Source organism: Sciurus vulgaris (assembly GCF_902686455.1).
Source record: "Sciurus vulgaris genome assembly, chromosome: 7".
NCBI classification, from domain to species: Eukaryota; Metazoa; Chordata; class Mammalia; order Rodentia; family Sciuridae; genus Sciurus; species Sciurus vulgaris.
This window is the reverse complement of record NC_136467.1, coordinates 10,605,941-10,624,162: the sequence shown is the minus strand read 5'-3', so window position 1 is coordinate 10,624,162 and position 18,222 is coordinate 10,605,941. Positions and strand designations below refer to the sequence as shown.

At 39.6% G+C, this 18,222-nt stretch overlaps 1 protein-coding gene across 11 annotated transcripts in view; it reads left to right on the top strand.

Moving 5' to 3' along the window:
• The window catches only part of ARID1B (AT-rich interaction domain 1B), a 405,422-nt gene that overhangs the window by 153,964 nt on the left and 233,236 nt on the right, over positions 1–18,222 (top strand). The gene's annotated exons all lie outside the window — the stretch shown is intronic.

The window sequence follows — 18,222 nt, the reverse complement described above, 5'->3', positions numbered from 1 at the left end:
CCAGAGTGGCTGCACTAATTTGCAGTCCCACCAGCAATGTATGAGTGTACCTTTTTCCCCACATCCTCGCCAACACCTATTGTTTCTTGTGTTCTTGATAATCACCATTCTGATTGGAGTGAGATGGAATCTTAGTGTAGTTTTGATTTGCATTTCTCTTATTACTAAAGATGTTGAACATTTTTTCATATATCTGTTGATTGCTTGTACATCTTCTGTGAAGTGTCTGTTCATTTCCTTAGCCCACTTGTTGATTGGGTTATTTGTATTCTTGGTGTAGAGTTTTTTGAGTTCTTTATAGATTCTGGAAATTAGCGCTCTATCTGAAGTTTGAGTGGCAAAGATATTCTCCCACTCTGTAGGCTCTCTCTTCGCATTGCTGATATTTTCCTTTGCTTTATATCGGATTTTTAACCTTGGGGCTTCTAAAAGGATTTTAGCTGACCTATAGTAAAATATTTGTATAAATAAAGACTATTTCAAGTAGATTATAAAGGGTTAAAACTTTGAAAAAGAGAGAAGCAAACCTTGATAATGCAGTAGCCTTGAATGATTATTAAATTTAAGACTGCATTTCTGACTCCCATGGTAAAAATCAAGGTTACAAAATGATTTCTATCAAGTGAAATGTGTTATTTCTTAAGGAGGTAATATCATTTTTCTCCTATTATTTTGTAAAATGAAAAATTCTATAAAGAAAGGTAAAATACTATGGTGAACATAATGAATAATCATGCTGAAAAAAAAATTTAATACAGTGTTTAAAAAAAGTTATTTCATGTTATTTGGGATGATTATCCAGGGCCAATAATTAGGCCCTGTCACATAAATGAATGAGTGACTGTTTTTTTTTTTTTTTTCTATAACTTACCTAACTGTTTAACTGTCAAAATTATAAATCTAGCAACTGTGTCCAAAGCAGTTGTTTATTGAGTCCTATTTTCATTTCATTATGATTTTTAAAAGCAGTCACTTTATAAGCATAACATATATAGCAGGATAAAAACCCTGCTATATAGTGAAGAAATAGTTGAATTGTCAACAGATTTTTTCTTTCTTTCCTTTTTTTCTTTTTGGTATCCAGGGGTAGGTATGTGGGTGATCTTTTATTTTGTCGTTTGGCATTTTCTGTCATAAGTTTTTGTGGGAGAAGATTGCTAATTCTTGGTTTCTAAGATGAGGTCTCAAAATAATCAGTTGGCGCGCGAGGCGGGGCCTGAGCTTTACAGTGGGCGTCGTCTTCCACTGAGGGCTTGGTGGGTGACTGTCACAGTTCTGCCTGCTCCTACCAGCAGCAAGGTCTATGTGCTTTATTTTCCATGAACCTCTTAACTTGGGTACATTACAAAATTCAGCGCCATTCCTAAGGGGAAAAAAATCTGTAGTCCATCCAGCTCCTTGGGAGCTTCACTGGGGGAGGAGGAGGAGCCTGCTAGATTCCCACCCTCTTCTCCCAGGACTTGGCAGGGGAGGAACTCGGCCTCTGGGCTTATTTTGGTTGCTGTGCCTTATACTTCAGCAAGTGGATGTGGGCAGCTGGCCAGTGACCCAGCAGGGGCAAGTGACACCGGCTCTGATTTGATCTGGAGCTGTCTTTCCTGGGGTGGGGGGGAGATGGGTCCATCCTTCAGCTCTGGGAAAGGGGCAGTTGTGTCCTCCTCCTCCTCCCCCAAGGATACTAGTCTTTGGGGTTTTTTTGAGCCCTCAGCCATACAGTAGGAGTCAACACAAAGAGACTATATCATACACTGTATTTATTCTTATAGAACAACAGCATTGTAAGGTACACTGTTCATTTGTTGGCCCATCTAGTCGTTCCTGACTAACTTCAAGTTAAAGGAAGCCCTAGTCGTTTGTCATTTTCTGGTGGAGATTCTTTATGAAGACTTTGACTGCAGCTCCATTCTTCAGTGTTTCGTAGCCTTGGAAGATTACTTGCTCAGGCTTTGGACACTCAACCATTGGGCTCCTGCTTTGGAAAACCGTTCAGCTGCATAATTGTGAAACAGCACTTGATCAGCCATATTCATTTGTAGCACTTAAAAAGAAACCCAGAACATACAAATTGGCAGATTGTTTTTTAGTGTTTTCCCTTCCAAGGGTTTAAAAAAATAGCCTGAGTATGCTGGGATGAGACTGGCAGTAGGAAGGCAGATTGGGGGGCCGGCTGGCAGCTCTCCTGGGGTCCTGCGCTTGCTGGGCTCTTTATGCTGACCTCGCAGGCTCCTTAGACCTGAGGTGCTCTGACAAATGCTGGAGTTCCACAGATGCAGAAGCAGCAGTTAGAGGGGTGGTTTTGCATGCCCCTTGGAACATTCCTGCCGATCTCCAGTCACTCTTGGCTTTGAATGAGAAGGACGGTGGTGGAAGCTATTTTTATTTTCCCCTGGGAGCAAGAAAAGAGGAAGGTGGAACACTACTATGTAATCAAAAAACAAAAACAAAACAACTGGACTCCATTGAGATTCTTTCTTGTTTACTTTTTGTTTTACTCTTTCTGTCTCCTGGAGTGTTTGACTAATGCAAGTCTTCCCCCAGGAATGCGAGAATATGTGGTACAGTCCGCCTCATAACCTTCCTGGATATTTTTATAATTTATCATCAGCTGACACCGCCTGGGTAGAATATTCTTACCACTCCCTCTGGCTGCTGGAAGTCTGAAATTACATCTTTGTCTTTGAAGTCAGGCATACTGTTAGCGTTGCCATGGTGACAGGGTGGGTAATGGCCTCCGCAGACAGGAGATTGGTATTTAGCGTTTAAATGCTGCTGTACACAAGGCCTTGATTTTTAGAGTGGTTACTGAACTATCCCCTTTTAGTAAATGTTTAAAAATTACATTTTTACATGGTCTTACTAGATTAATAGTCATGGTTTATTTCATTTTAACTGCAAGGATAAAAGCATTATTCCATTAAATGGGTAGCTCTTTTCTGTTTTGGTTTATGCATTATTAACACAGGCTTTCCTGTTTTGCTTGTAACATTTTATAGGCTTTTTCAAACATGCAGTCAGATTTGCTCTGTTGCTCCTTTGTTTTTTGGACTTAACCCATTATCTGCTTGATCTCACGATTTCTGAGGAGATAAAATTCTAAGGCACTGTGTTTTAAAAAGTACTAAAAATGAAGTTTTAAAAAGCTAAGCAATGTTGAGTCGTGAGTCTTTCCCCATTATTTGTAGCAGTAATTTTTTTGGGGGGGCAAAAAAAATTGAACTCAGAGGCACTCAAGCACTGAGCTATGTCTGTAGCCCTATTTTGTATTTTACTTAGAGACAGGGTCTCACTGAGTTGCTTAGCACCTCGCTTTTGCTGAGGCTGGCTTTGAACTCTTGATCTTCCTGTCTCAACCTCCAGAGCCACTAGGATTGCAGGCATGCTCCACCATGCCTGGCAGTAGCGGTAACTTTATCTTATAAGTGTCCTCCTCTTTCAGGTTCCTGTTTAGCACCTTGCCTGTGCTAAGCCCTCACATGAGGACCTGAAGGAAAGAAAGACAGTTCACAGTTGTGGGGACTGTGGGACATTGTGAGGTTTAGTTGATATAATTAGAGGGAATGTTCTCACTTATTAAATCTGTATTCATAGACCAGGTTCTTATACAGGTCCTATGATTTTTGAGATTTGTAGCTTATTTTGTCATTAGAAAGAGTGGTACATCTTAAAGGTTCATGTGGTGCATTCAGGTCCCTGCCTACCTGATGCATAAACTGCTTCTATCATCATTTTGAATGCTTCATGGTGTAGAACTTAACCACTTCGTGCAGTATTTTAGTTTTGCTGATTCATTTAGGAAATTCATCCTTATGTTAACTTGTAATGTTTACTTGGACCTGGGTTCTACTTGTGTTTTCTTAAAACACACATCTAATTCCCTTTTTTTATATGATGGCTCTTCAGATATTTAAAGATAGTTTTTTGTCTTTCTTGAATTTCAGTAGGCTAACTAGGTCTTTAACTATTTTCCCCATTATGTGGTTACAAGTTTCCCCTACCCCCCACTTTTTCTTTTCATTTTTTTTTCTTTTTTTATTAAAGAGAAGGGTCTCATTATTTTGCCCTCCTAGGCTTTGGTTCAGACAGTCCTCTGCTTCAGCCTCCCAAGTAGCTGCAGCTACAGATGTGTACCACCACACCAGCTTCTACCTCATTCTTAATTCTTTGGTACATTTCATTCTGGGTAAGCTCTTCTATATATAATGTCTGCAGCCAAACTGAACACTCCTACAGTATCGTTGGAGAGCCAACGCTGCCCTCTTCCAGATGCCGAGATGCAAATTACGAAGGTAGGCAGAGCAGCCAGATTTACAGTAGCCAGGTCAGACTCCTGCTGTTCTGAGGAGAGCCACTTCTCAGGGGTGCATCTCACCCATCCTGTACCTAAACCGAAGTGTGCTTTTTACATTTGCCCTTACTTACCACTGTGTGAGTTGTTTTAGGCCATTGTTCAATCTGGAGAACATCTCTTAGGATCCCGAACCCAGTATCTGTTTTGTTTAGTGTGATTGCTAGCTTTGTGTGTCATTTATAAATTTATATCAGTACCGCAAAAAAAAAAAAAAAATTTATATCTCAGAGTAGCTGCTCATACAAAAAGCTAAATCTGCTAAAAACAAAACTATTTGACATTTCAGTTATTTTCATTCACCCATCCAAGTGTATTAAACACAGAGATGCTTACTATCTATTCCAAGCTGTAAACATATCAGCCACAACACTATCCTAAGAGACTTTGCCAGAGGCTGGGAATTATTCTGGAATCCATAGCAGTTCGGATGCTAGTCTTGTTCTATGTCTCTTATAGAGCTGTTTTCCAAAATTATTAATTGTGGATTACACACGACTTTTCCAAAAAGTATAAAGGTCGTATAATTGTTGAAAGTTAAGCATAACTACTGAGATAATTTTATTTTCATCAAACTAAGTTTTCTGTGTAAAGAAGAAAATCTACCTTTCAAGCTAGTTGGTATTGCAATATTCAGTGACAGCCCTCAGTTCCTCTCCATGTCCAGGAGGAGCAACTGAGGAAAACAAGAAAAGGCAGGAGAACCTGTGTCCCTCCCTAGGTGGGCCCTGAAACAGAGCCTGGATGTCATGTGTCAAGGTGGAAGATAGTATCCCCTGGTCTTAGGATCTTTGCAGTGAATCAGTTCCATTTGAGGAGCCTAGGATTTCCGGGAAGAGGACATTGGACCCTGAGGTCCATGGCCTATCCTGTCAGGGTGCGCAGTGCAGATCGGGGCCTACCCCTTGTCTTCCTTTCTCAGTGTTCTGTTGCATATCTACAAAAGCTCATACTTTACTTCCTACCACCCACTTCCTGGTAGCTCTCCAGGACCGAGGAGGTACTAGAAAGTAGACCAGTAAAAACTAGCCTAGTCTTCTTGGGATCTCAGCTTTGAGGAAGACATGCACCGGGTCTGGTACTGGAGACTGCTCAGGGCACCAGCTTCTGAAGAACGTGAGACCTTGGTCTCCTTGCTGATCGCTGCTTCAGGCAGGGTGAGCCCATGGGCCACCCAGAAAAGACCTTCTTTCTTGAACGGATCCCAGGCCCTTCATGTACCTATGAAGGGCAGACACATGATTTCTGCTCTGACTTGTAATTAGCTGTCTCTCCTCCCTTCGTTCAGAAGCCAGGGATAGAGTGACTTCTGAAGGATAAATAGATACCTGGGAGCAGAGGACTTACAAATTAAAATTTGGCAGTAAGTGTTTTTTTTGAGGTGAGGGTACTGGGGTTTGAACCCAGGGGTACTCTGCCACAGAGCTCCTTCTCCAGCCCTCACTAATCTCTCACTAGCTACATCTCTCACTAATTTGCCAAAGCTAGCGTTGAACTTAACAATCCTCCTGCCTTCAGCCTCCTGAGTTGCAGGAAATACAGGTGTGCACCATTGCATCTGACTGACGGTAAGTTTTAGAGATTGGCAAAGTTAAAAAAAAGCCTCAGATAAGTTCCTGGAGTGATGATCTCTAGACATAGTCTCTAGTGATCGTGATCCTTTCTTGGTCATCAGGAAACCCTGTACAACTGACGACCTTTGAAGCTTCCCTAATTGGCCAGTGGAATCGGCTTGAGTTGGGGCAGGTTCTCACTCTACTGAGATCTTCATGGGAGTTCCATCGATTATATTTTCATGCCCCTCCTCCATGAGTTTTGATCACTCAGTATCACCCTGTTTATGGTGTTTGTTGGACAAAAGAACAGTTGCCCTTGGTGTTTGTGGGAGATTGGTTCCAGGGATTGGTTCCCTGTGTATAACAACATCTGGATGCTCAAGTCCCTTATATAAAATGATGTCTTATTTGTTTACAGTCTATGCACACCCTCCTATGCCCTTGGAATTCTTTTTAGGTTACTTATTATTCTTTATTTTCTATTTTTGGTACTGGGGATTGAAGCCAAGGGTGCTTAACCATTGAGCCACATCCTCAGCCCTTTTTATTTTTTATGTTGAGACAGGATCTGAGTTCTTTAGGGTCTTGCTAAGTTGCTGAGTCTGGTCTTGAACTTGTGCTCCTCCTGCCTCCTCCTCACGTCACTGGGATTATAGGCATGCACCACCATGTCCGGCTCTCTAGGTTACTTGTAATACCTAATAAAATGTCAGTACTGTGTAATTGTTATTCTGTATTATTTAGGGAATAATGACAAGGACAAAAAGTCTCTACCTATCCATGACACACAAATTATTTATTTATTTTTTTCAGATATTTTCTATCTGTGGTTGGTGGAATCCACCAATGCAGAATTCTTGGATTCTGAGTCACAGGCCTTTTGGATATTCTAGATTAGCACTATCCAATAGAAATTTCAGCAATTATGAAAACATTCTATGTCTGTGCTGTCTGATATATTAACCACTATATAGTGCTCACCAAGTTGCTGCATAGCACTTGAAATATCACTAGTGGGAGGAATTGAATTTTAAACATCAGTTAAATTTAAATAGTCACATGTGACTAGTGGCCGCCATGTTTTACAGTGCAGTTCTAGATTATGGATGCTCTATACTCAAGATCTTATTACAAACTGGGTTTTGGTGAAAATAACAGTGTGCTTGCCTTAGGACTTCCAAGTTCTTGATATATGTGTTATTGATTTGCAGTGCATTCTGAATTAGCTTTTAAACTTATCTATGCAAGTGTATAGGAGATTGAAGGGATAAATGTATTTTAGATGTGTTTTTTTCTGTGTCTTTCAGGGTTTTGACACAGGCTGAAAACTAAGATTCTAGGAGTAAGAAAAATTACACACTCAGTGAGTGAATGTTGCACACTTGGTACTTTTTTATAAGTTAGAAAACTGCATTGCTTGCCTGTCTTCCTTCTTCACTGTATTTATCTGAGATTTCAGTTTTCTAAATTTATTGTAAGCTACTTACAGAGGCGGCGTCCTTTAGGATCTGTCCTGGATGTCCTCTTCTTCCTCCCATGTCCACACCAGTGTCAGGGGCAGCTTTAGCTATCGGGAGGGCGCAGACTTGAGGCCAGGCCATGGTATGCTCCACGGGGAACAGAGCATGCCGGGTGGAGTGCAAGAGTCCTGACTGCCAGCGCCTGTGGCCTGAGACTTGGCCTGGGCGGTGAGTGTGATTGTCTGTAGGCTGTCACTGGGCGTCCTAACTCAGATGCCATCTCCGAAAGAGTTGATTAGGAGCCCATGGCTTTAAAGAATGTTCCTGCATGTGTTCAAGTGTCTGTCGATTCTAAAGGTATTTCTTAAAAACTGAGGAATCTTTTCTCCCATGAGTCTTAGGTGATTTCATACACAGAGCCTGAGAATAAGTGACAGCTTCCGGCCAGTATAGGAGTTTTCATGCTGCTGACTTTGGAGCTGAAACTGAGTTTTCTGGGGAGGAGGCAGCTGTGGATGGAGCTGGTGGCCAGTGAGGCTGGTGTGCAGCCTGTCTGTTGCTCCCCCAGTGCCACAGCCTGAGCTCTGCCTGCTCAGGAATTTGCATGGGGTACTGCGTTTTGCTCTCATTGAAGAAAGGCTGCAAGGTTCACTTGTCAAGTGCTCAGCAGAATTTTCATAAGAACTGTAGTTTATGATCAAAATAATGGCGTTGGGCAATTCAAATGATATATCCACAATTTGTAATTCAGTTGTCACCTGCCTCCAGTACTCAATTTTGGCTTGGTGACGACATGCATCACTGCAGTTTACCAGTTCCCATGCAGCTCCTGTGTCAATTTCCTAAGAGCCAAAGGTTAAAGACTGACTGATTTTTCCTATAGGCACCGTGCAAACCTGGGAAAATCTTTTTGTTGTTAAACTGCTTACTGCTCTTCTCCCTCCCCTCTTTACAGAGAAGGAAAACCACTGGAAATGAGAAATAATAGTTTCTCAATGTTTGTCTGATTCTGTTGCACATTGTACATTTCGGCTTCAAAATAGATGGATGGCTTATTATTGCTGGTTCTTACTCGTATTCAGTCTATAAACCTATGATGGGAGAAGGGGGTTTATGAATTCATTGTGCCAAGCGGTTCCTGAGTCCTTGTGGAGTGCTCCCGTGATGGATGTGTTCCTGGTTTGGAGAAATGAGAGTCCCTGGGAGGTGAGGTGCTTTGGTTGACTACACATTGACCCATTTCATTGAAGGATAGCTAAAATGTTCTCCAGAAGTCTTTAGTATTTCTTGAATAACTATAATTTTTAATTATAGTCTGGTTTTCTCTTTCATCTTTTGCAAAATACTGTTCTCACCTTTTTGGTGTGTGTGGCGGGGGGCAGAAACCTGGTAATTTCTATTTTAAAAAGCTCTATTAGAACCAAAGAGTGATTGTGGTCCAGTTAATGACGCCAAGGCGCCGGAGATGATGAGGCCAGGCGCGAGGGGTGTTGGTTCACTAATGAAGCGGGGTGCTGTCAGAGGCTCGGAAGAGCAAGGAGCAGCCTCCTCTTCCAGCCTGCTGTTATCTGGGATTTCCAGTTAAGTGAAATCATTAACTTGGCATATGTGTCTCCATCTAAACACAAAACCCCAAAGGCTGTTTAATTATCATACTTTTGTTAATAAGATTATGGGAAAGTTATTAAGTGAGGCTGTGGGACTGGCATAGGAGGATATGGTACAGAGTGAAAGATTGTCCTCTCTTCTGAGGTACATGTGGTACCATGTGCTTTCGTACTGTCTGAAGTGTGAAAGCAAGAAAATGACTTGACCTTGTTGTTGGTTTGGCCTTGGGTTGTTGTGACTATACATGAGGTTTTGTTCCAGTGATCTCTTCATAAGGTGGATGTTGTGTCTCATTGTTAAAATATTTTCCATAAATACCAATTTACTTAAAAATTGATAAGAAGTCTTTAGAAAGGGTAAGAGTTGAGGTATTAAGTTGTCTGACAACATCCTTTGAATTAGAGTTCTTTTTAAATACATCATCAGTTTTAAAAATACATACCCTTCACTGCCTTCCTCCACAGATAACCTAAAGTTTAGGCCAATGCTCCCTGAACCCATAGGGCATGAGTGGTCTGCTCACCTGCCACTTTCTGTTTCATAGTGTGGCTGCCTGCATTTACTGCTTGAGTTTTCATTCATAGTCGCCCTTGAAGAGTGTCTACTTCTTGATTTAATCCAGAATATTCTGTGCATCCTAAACTATTTTTCTGAACTTTTTAAGCAGTATTTCATCTACCCTTGCAATTGCTAATTTTCTTTGCTTGAAAACAAGAAGAAATTTCTGACTTTGGTGGTGAATCGGGTCCTTACCTGTGTGACGTGGTATCAGTCTGTGTGAGGAACACCCTTCAGGGACTCACAATACCCCCTCCTGGGTACTGTTGTGGAATTACTGTTCTTAAAATAATTCATCCTATTTTATAGTAAACCAAAAGTATGTTTTCATTTGGTAATTATATTAGTTCAACCACCAAGAAATAATGTGCGTTAAATTTGCTTTATTGACAAAGTATTTTTCTTAAAGTACTATCTATGTTTATGAGCAAATGTATTTACTTTGTAAGGGTTTGGTGTACATTCCATAGAGTCCGTTTCCACACTGTAACTATTTGCTAAAGACATAAACATTAACACAAGAGTTTGACTAGTAGTCTTTGCATGGTCTTTTAAAGTATTTAAAGGGGATTTGTCAAACAGGGAAGAATGCCAAATTATTCTGTTTCCTTAAAGAGAGAGAACCAGAGAATAGGAACCAGATTTAGCACAGTCACAGGGTTTTAGAATTATAGACACACAACAGTTTCTCCTATTTTTCAAGGCATGAATATAGAGAGTTGATCTTGTTAAAAAGCAGAATTCCTTGAACATTTTGTGAAATAGAGCACCAGGAAGTATACAGAGAAGAGTGCACTGCATTCCTGTCTAGGAAAGGGTGCTATGGATTAAAAAAAAAAAAAAAAAGTTGCGAAATAGTCTACTTTTTACTTCGTTAAAAAGGAAAAAAAAATAATCATGAAGTAGAACCTGGACTCCAGATTTGAAGACTCATTTATTCTCAAAGAAAAGGAATCACCCTTCTCGAAAAGAAAGAAAGGAACCCAGATTCCAAGCCCTCTGCATTTGCAGACCTGTGTGGCTTCTGTGATGAGAGGCCTTCCAGTGCAGCGTGCTCCCACAGTCGGGGAGGAGCGCACGGCGGCCCGTGCCCTGCACGCCGGGGCTGTTCAGCCCAAACCGAGCCCCGAGCACTTGGGTTCTCAGTCAGGGACCGCGGCTCTGTGCAGATCATTCCAACTATATTTGAGAAAGTGTGATGCCACTCCCACAACTTGAGGCCTGTGGTTTGGAGAGCAAAAGAAATGACCAATCAGGCTGCTTGTGAAGTGGCACAGCGCTGACTGCCTCCGCTCCTCCCAGCACCGCAGTGATGCCCTGCCTGCCTCGGCTCCCGCACCTGCTGAAAGCTGGCACCCTGAGACCCCCAGTCCTTCTTGGTCAGCTGCTGGGCAGCAGGTGCCCTTGGCCCTCCACCCTTTCTTGGTCCTTGTGTCCACTTGAGTGGCTGCTTGATAGAATCCTGGTGGGCAGTGTGGGATTAGGAATATTTGAAGGCTGTGCCAGAAGGGCAAGTGTATAGCTTCGTCCCCAGGTGCATGTGACACTGTTGCACTGATAGGATTTGCTGGTGGTTTCTTGAGGCAGAAGTATATGGGCACTTGGGACTAAGGACTAACTGATTGTATTTATGACTGACGTTTTATTTACTAAAGAGTATATTTTCCAGAAAGAAAATTCATATCCTATATCTAACAGGTAAAGGAATATCACTTAGGATGGTAAGCAGCCTGCCCATTTTTTTAAATGAAAAATAAATAGAGTATCACCTTACTAACCGTATTTCTACTGGAATAGACTGGTTTGTTTTATAGAATAATCATATGTACACATAGATAGTTTTTAAAAAATGGATCCACAAATATTGTGCATACTTATGTGGTATCATGTGATGTTTCAATACATGTATACGTTTAGACTCTAATAAATACTATAAAAAGCAATAAATTCAAATTTTCTCCTTTCCCCTTCAATGTCCTTAAATATTTATAAAACTTGAAAAACCCAGTGTTTAATTTTTTTTTTTAATTTTAGAAAAGAGTTTCTCAGAAATTTGTGCCTTTATTGATTTCTTCAGAAGTATTGTGTAGTGTCATAATTTATTTTGGTAGGTTCTCTGTTTTAGTGGGTTTAAAATTCACTCTTGTTTTATCTGTGCTATATTTAATTGTGTTGCATTTTTGTATCAAATAAGGAACTTAGATCAGGAAGTAAGAAAAAAACTTGCTCAGTGATGAAAGTTTTCTCTTTTTAAAGATAGCTTTACTAGTTATCCCACAGTAAACATGTATTTATTATTGAGGTGAGGTGATTGCTATTTTCTGTATTATCTTTTATTTTTTTAATCTGCATATATTCCTGAGTAATTCATTACTTTTAGAGAAACAGGGTAATACCCTGTGTACTGTTGTATAACTTATTTGAAAAATTCAACAGGGTCTTTTGAATATAGTTTTATACAGTCATTTTTAGTGACTTCAGTCCATGTGGAGTAAGCGTTTTTAAAAAAAACAGCAAACCTATATATACTTTTCAATTAAATGTTGCATTTTTAAATTATCTTCTTTGTTACATTATGTCATAATGACACTATGTTCTATATTATATCATAATGACACTTGGGCATTTAAAAAATTCTGAGAAGTATTTACTAAGACAGATAAAATGCTGTCTTAAAAAATCAAGGGGCTGGGGTTATAGCTCAGTTGGTAGAGTGCTTGCCTCACAAGCTCAAGGCCCTGCACCGTAAAAAAAATAAATAAATAAATAAAATAAATAAATAAATAAAAATAAAACCCATGGAAGTGTTAGTCTGTTTTATAAACAAGACTTCTCAAAACAAAATATTTCTTAGTATATTTATTTGAAATTCTCCTTATTTACAGAAATTGTCTAATGTTTATCTTGTAAAACATGAATTTTAATGTGCTTTTGTGAGGTAGTATCTTCTGGGGAGAGCGTATCACAATCTTGAGCATGTATGGCTTGATCGGGTTCTGGAAACAACTTTTGTCCCCTTTTGCTTTAGTGGAAATACATGCTTGCCAGGTATGGAAAAGGAAAGGAGCTGGCAGATAGCACTTGCAGGAGAAATTCTTCACTGCACCATTCCCATCTCAGAACCTCTGTTATTCCTGGGTGACCTGCAGTTGTGGGTTGCTGCCCCGCCCACCCCACAACCTGTGCTGCCATGGACTCAGGTGCCTGCCTGTTTAACTCACCTCCTGGTTTGGGCTTCTGCAGACTGTTGGCCCTTAGAGCTTCAGTGACATCAGTCACTTGAATATATCACTTGAATGGATATACCACTCATGCTGAGTCAGCATTTCCCTGTTCCCTCCCACATTCGCAAAACAGGTGCAGCGTCTCATTTTGAGGATTTTTTGGTACCTGTGGGGACAACCCTAGAAACTACCTTACTTACCAGACTGATACCCAAATGGAAGCTAATAGTCGATTTTGCATTTGACACCTAAAATCCTGCTAATTTCCTCCTGTGATTAAAAAAAAAAAAATCTCTTCATACTTATGTACTTAGGCTTCAAGCGGACTAATTTAATATACTTTGTAGAAAATCAAGATTGGATTGAGAACGTTTGTGATTTTAAATTATTTGCTGATAGCACAATTTTATGTGTAGACTCAATTCGTAGAAGGCTATGCGTGTCTTTGTGTAAAAATTTTAAGTTTGGAATTAGTACTGATTTTCAAAAAAGAAGATATATTTTTGAACCATCTTTTTTGACAGCTTAGCTTCAGTTGACATATGGCTTCTCATACTTAAAAAGATTTATTTTTCATAAATATTTTAGGAAGATTTAGTGAGGTTATATTTAAGTCTTATATATGTGGTTCATAAAGATTTTTTTCTTGGGTATTTGGGGAGAATTGTCCTCTGGTTCTTTTTATTTTAGCTTATAGAAAATGAAAAATACATAAACAACCCAAGTGTCAGTGTAGATGAGGTGCTAAATAAATCGTAATAAGCACCAGAGGACATCTGAATGTGTTAATCTCAAAGCTGCATGATGATTTTAGTGTTGTGAAAGGTTAGCTTTTCAATTGTAAGACTTAATTACTTTTCAAATGAATATTTCATAACAGTTGTTTTTCCTTGAATATACAGCTACATTCATAGTCTATTCCTCATGTGGTAGAAATGGGGCGGCTGGGACCAAGCGTTTCTTATTTTTATTTTTAAACTGCATATTTTTAGGATTCAGTGTAATAACTTATTTGGCAGTGTTTTCTCTGCCATTACTTTGTCGGTTCTTAACCTGGAATGTCGTGGCACATGCAGCATGTTGTTCTGCGGTAGCTGCCTTTCATGCTCAGTAGTCTCCACTGTATCCTAACAGCGTGGAAAGTAGGTGTCATTAAAGAGAAGTGACGGAGCCTGGCGCGATGGCGACGCCTGCAGTCTCGCCATTGGGAGGCCGAGGCAGGAGCACCTCCAAGTTTTAGGTCAGCCTGGGCCACTTGGGGAGACCCTGTCTCAAAGTAAAGAATGAAAATTGCTGGGGATGGAGCTCACCGGTACGGCACCCCTGGATTCAGTCCCCAGTGCAGGAAGGAGGGGAGGGAGAGAGGAAAGGAAGGAAGGAAGGAAGGAAGGAGAGACATGGGTGTTGTGTGGTTGCTCTGCCCAGGTTAGCGGGGGTGCTGGAATAAACTAAATCTTCAGTTCACATACATGTATTAGTTGTAGAAAACATAGGTTAAATTTATATTATATTAAGTTTGAAATTTAAAATGGAAGTTATTGTAATATAAGTAGGGATAACCCTTAGTAGCCCCTTTTTCTAGCTCTTTAATATTAAATATAGTTTTGAAATTTCGTAATGTAGAATTGTAGCTTGCTGGTTATTTGGGGGGTGTAGTTTGTGAACATTAAAATTTTTTATTGCCCCAAGATTATATTTACATGTGTATTTGCAATTTATTGTGGACCATTAAATTTATCTTTGCCACCAACTTTGAGAATTTTCAGAATAGATTTAAAATTGTTGTCCTTAAAATATAATTAAAACTTGCTTTAATTACTAGGATGTATTGTTTGTTTGTTTACAATCTGTGCTTTTATTTGCTGTTGGTGACATAGCAGCCAAGTGGAGGAGATTGGCCTCAGTGCAGGGCTACGGCTTCTCATAATAGCTCTTTAGGTTCTGCTGCCTCTTTTATTTTTCCCCCCAGTGAACAGGTAACGTCCAGGTAATTTATCATTCACTAAGACAGACCCACAGCTGTACAATGTGGTTAACTCTTTTTTGCTTAACTTGAACTCCACAGTGAGATTTTAGGGTGGACAGATAGTACTTCAATAGTGTATTGCTGTCTATAGCTTTCCAGGATTTAAAAAGGTACACTTTAAAATCTTCACTTCCTTATTTTGGTCATGTAAATGCTTAGGAGCAGTGCTTTTAACTGATGAAAAAACTACAGTACATTCATAGATAACTTTTAATAAACTCTGGGCTGAGTTACTCAAAGAGCTAGAAGAAGAGGCTATTACAACTTGCTTAAAAGTTATCTTTGCTCTTTGTGAATGTTGATAACATTTTATTTTTTAGTTGCTTTAATTAGAAGTTTTAGCTCAACATTATTAGAAATGCATAAACTTAGTCTTTTGGGGGAGTATGAAATGGTCATAGCATTATTGAGTTTCAAAAAAATGTACCCTATGTTTGAACATTGGAAGATAAGTATTCTGAGTACAGATTAGTTTTGAACACACATGTGCATGTACACACACATATTACTACACACACACACTATTCAAGTGAGATTGTCACTGGTATCAAGGCAGAAATCACCCCCGGGGATGTCTTTAGGTAGATATGAAAATCAGCCCTCATGCATAAGGTTAATGGGTAATTTAAAGATTTTTTCCTTCTTCCTGATTCTTCCTTGTTTTGACCAATTTTCACTGCTCTGTGAATGATGAGTAAGGGGTAGGGAGCATGTATATATTTGTGCATTTGATATATAAGATTTATTTCAGTGCTTTACAATATAGTGATTTTTCCTGGGCATGGTGGTGGCTCACTCCTGTAATCCCAGCGGCTCAGGAGGATCGAGAGTTCAAAGCCAGCCTCAGCAAAAGCAAGGCATTAAGCAACTCAGTGAGACTCTTGTCACTAAATAAAATACAAAATAGGGCTGGGGATGTGGATCAGTGGTCAAGTGCTCCTAAGTTCAATCCCCGTACCCCACCCCAACCCCGCAAATATAATAAGTTTAATTGATTCCATATATTCCATTTGAAATAAAAATTTCCAATCTGTTATGGATTAATTGCTATATCATATTCATTATTATTATTATAGTGAAAAATGTAAGTTTTTGACTTTTCTGAATGTGTTTAAAATTGTATGAATTGATAATTTAATTGAAATGATTCTTATAATGTAGATTTGCAATTATAACTGAAACATATTGTTTGAACCTCTTTGGGGGGTTTGATGATTTAAAATTTACAAAGAACTTGGATTCATCCAATAGGGTGCTCAGTTTCAAGATTTATTTCAGTTCAGTAAATCTGTGCAGTAAATCCATGTACTTTTCAGAGCTGTAGGACGCTGAATTTGTTTCTTGTGTGTTGTGGGGACGGGCTGTCCTTTCTCCCCGTGGATCTCAGTGGCTTCCTGTTGCTGCCTCCTGGGAGTGTGCCCTGAGCTGCACCTTCCATGGCCAGAAGAGTCCACCCTTCCACCCAGCCATGCCTTGTCCTCTGGCCTTACCTGGACTGTTGCATGGCATCCAAGGATGATTATTTTAAACTATTAGTCAGTAATGATGCTTGGTAGCCAGTATTTTAATTTCACCACTTTCGTAAGTTGATGTAAATATTCAAATATTTTGCTAATTTTGCCAATATTTTACAAAGCAGAGGGAATGGGAAATTAAGAGTGAATATTAGTGAGGAGAAAACTATCTGAAAATGTAAGTCAAAGATATAAAACATTTGGAGAAGATGAGAGGAGAAGTTCTTTTGTCTTAGTTAAGAACTCATTGCCCCTTAGCAAGAAGGCAAATTCTGCTTGGAGACTGGTCGAGAAAGCAAACATGCAGTGAGCATTTGCTTTCCGTCTTCATCCTGCTCAGCCTCTGCGCCATCATACTTTCTGGCCTGGAATCCCACTGAACTCCCATAGTGTCCTTGGCTTTTGCTTTTTGCCACTGCACATGCTTTAGACATACTATGGGTGAATGAAGGACTCCCCAGAGTCTAATGTTCTTGTGTTGTACCCCACTCACCCTCCACCCCTGCTCATAAACCATATAGGTTAGTTCGGGCTGGGTTTGAATCCTGGTACCAACAATTCTAGTTGTGTGACAGGAGCAATTTATCTGACTTTTCTTTTCACTTGTTTGTTTTGTCAAAAATGGGAGCAGAGGTGGTTCTCAGAGGGTCCCTGTGAGGTTACTTGAGAACACGCTTTTAGAGTGCCTCGGTGAGTGGTGGCCTGTTTTGTTGTTGATGGTTGTGCTGGCGCTTGGAGTGATGGAAGCAGACTCTGGAAATGGGTCTCCTTCCTGTGAGTAGAGTCCAGGCAGCAGGGCAGTGAGAGGACACATGTCAGGTGCTCAGCCGCTCCAGAGCCGTCCCCATTGGCAAGGATTGTTAGCTTCCTCCCAGATTGGTTCTCTTTTGCTTGAAAGTTTTCATAGGCTAAAAATTTCATATCAGTTAGGTATATTTCTGGAAAATGCATTCCACGTTCCAAAGAATATGACTTGGAGATGAACTTGAGTATTCTAATTTATTTGTAAATTATTCGTACCAGGAATGGACATTGAGTAAAACTATACTCTGCTATTCATATCTCAGTAGCTTTACATTTGTGTGTATCAACAGGATTATCCAGAAGATATTCTATATGGATGTGACTCTATTCGGAATTGATCTAGGCTAAACTGCATCCCTTTCCAACCTCTCTCTGGTGGGGGTTGTGCCCTGTCCAGCAGAGCTGGAGTGTTGAGACAACTAGCTGGGGAAAGGGTGTAGTCTGGACTGGGAACATAGGGCAGAACTGTTTAAGTTGCTGAACTCAAACTGTATGGATCGAGAGGCAGAATTTTCTGCATTTATTGAAAAAAATTAGGAAAACATTGAGCCTCCTAATAATACAACAATTGGTTTATATATATATAATGGTTACTCCAAAGTCAGGTTAATTAGCTACATTCAACCTTATTCCAGTGGTACCAGTTTGTAATTAATCTATAATATAGTTGTGTGACTTAATACATGTGGGTAATGTAGCCAGGGGAACATAAAGATCGTGTAATATTTAAGTTTTAATAGCATGTTTCACTTCACATTCTGATTCTAAAGAAAAGACATAGACTAATAATTAAGAAATCGCAGTAATTTCAGTTTCTTTTCATTTGTCTTATTTGTTTTATTCTCTGTGCCCTCATGTGTTGACTGACATCAGATGGACCCGTTCTAGATTAAAGCAATTCATATTCATAAAGTAAATCAATTTTGAGCTTTTCAGTGTCAATTAGTGAACTATATAGAAAGCAGGAATTTTAATATAATTATTACAAATAAAACCTTTGGATTTTTACATAAAAATGTTTTTAAATTAAAAATTACTTTTGATTTTTATCTTTAAACTTTTTTTGGCATTTCACCATTTTCTGTTGCCTGAAATGTCCTATCTTTAACCAAATTATTTAAACTATT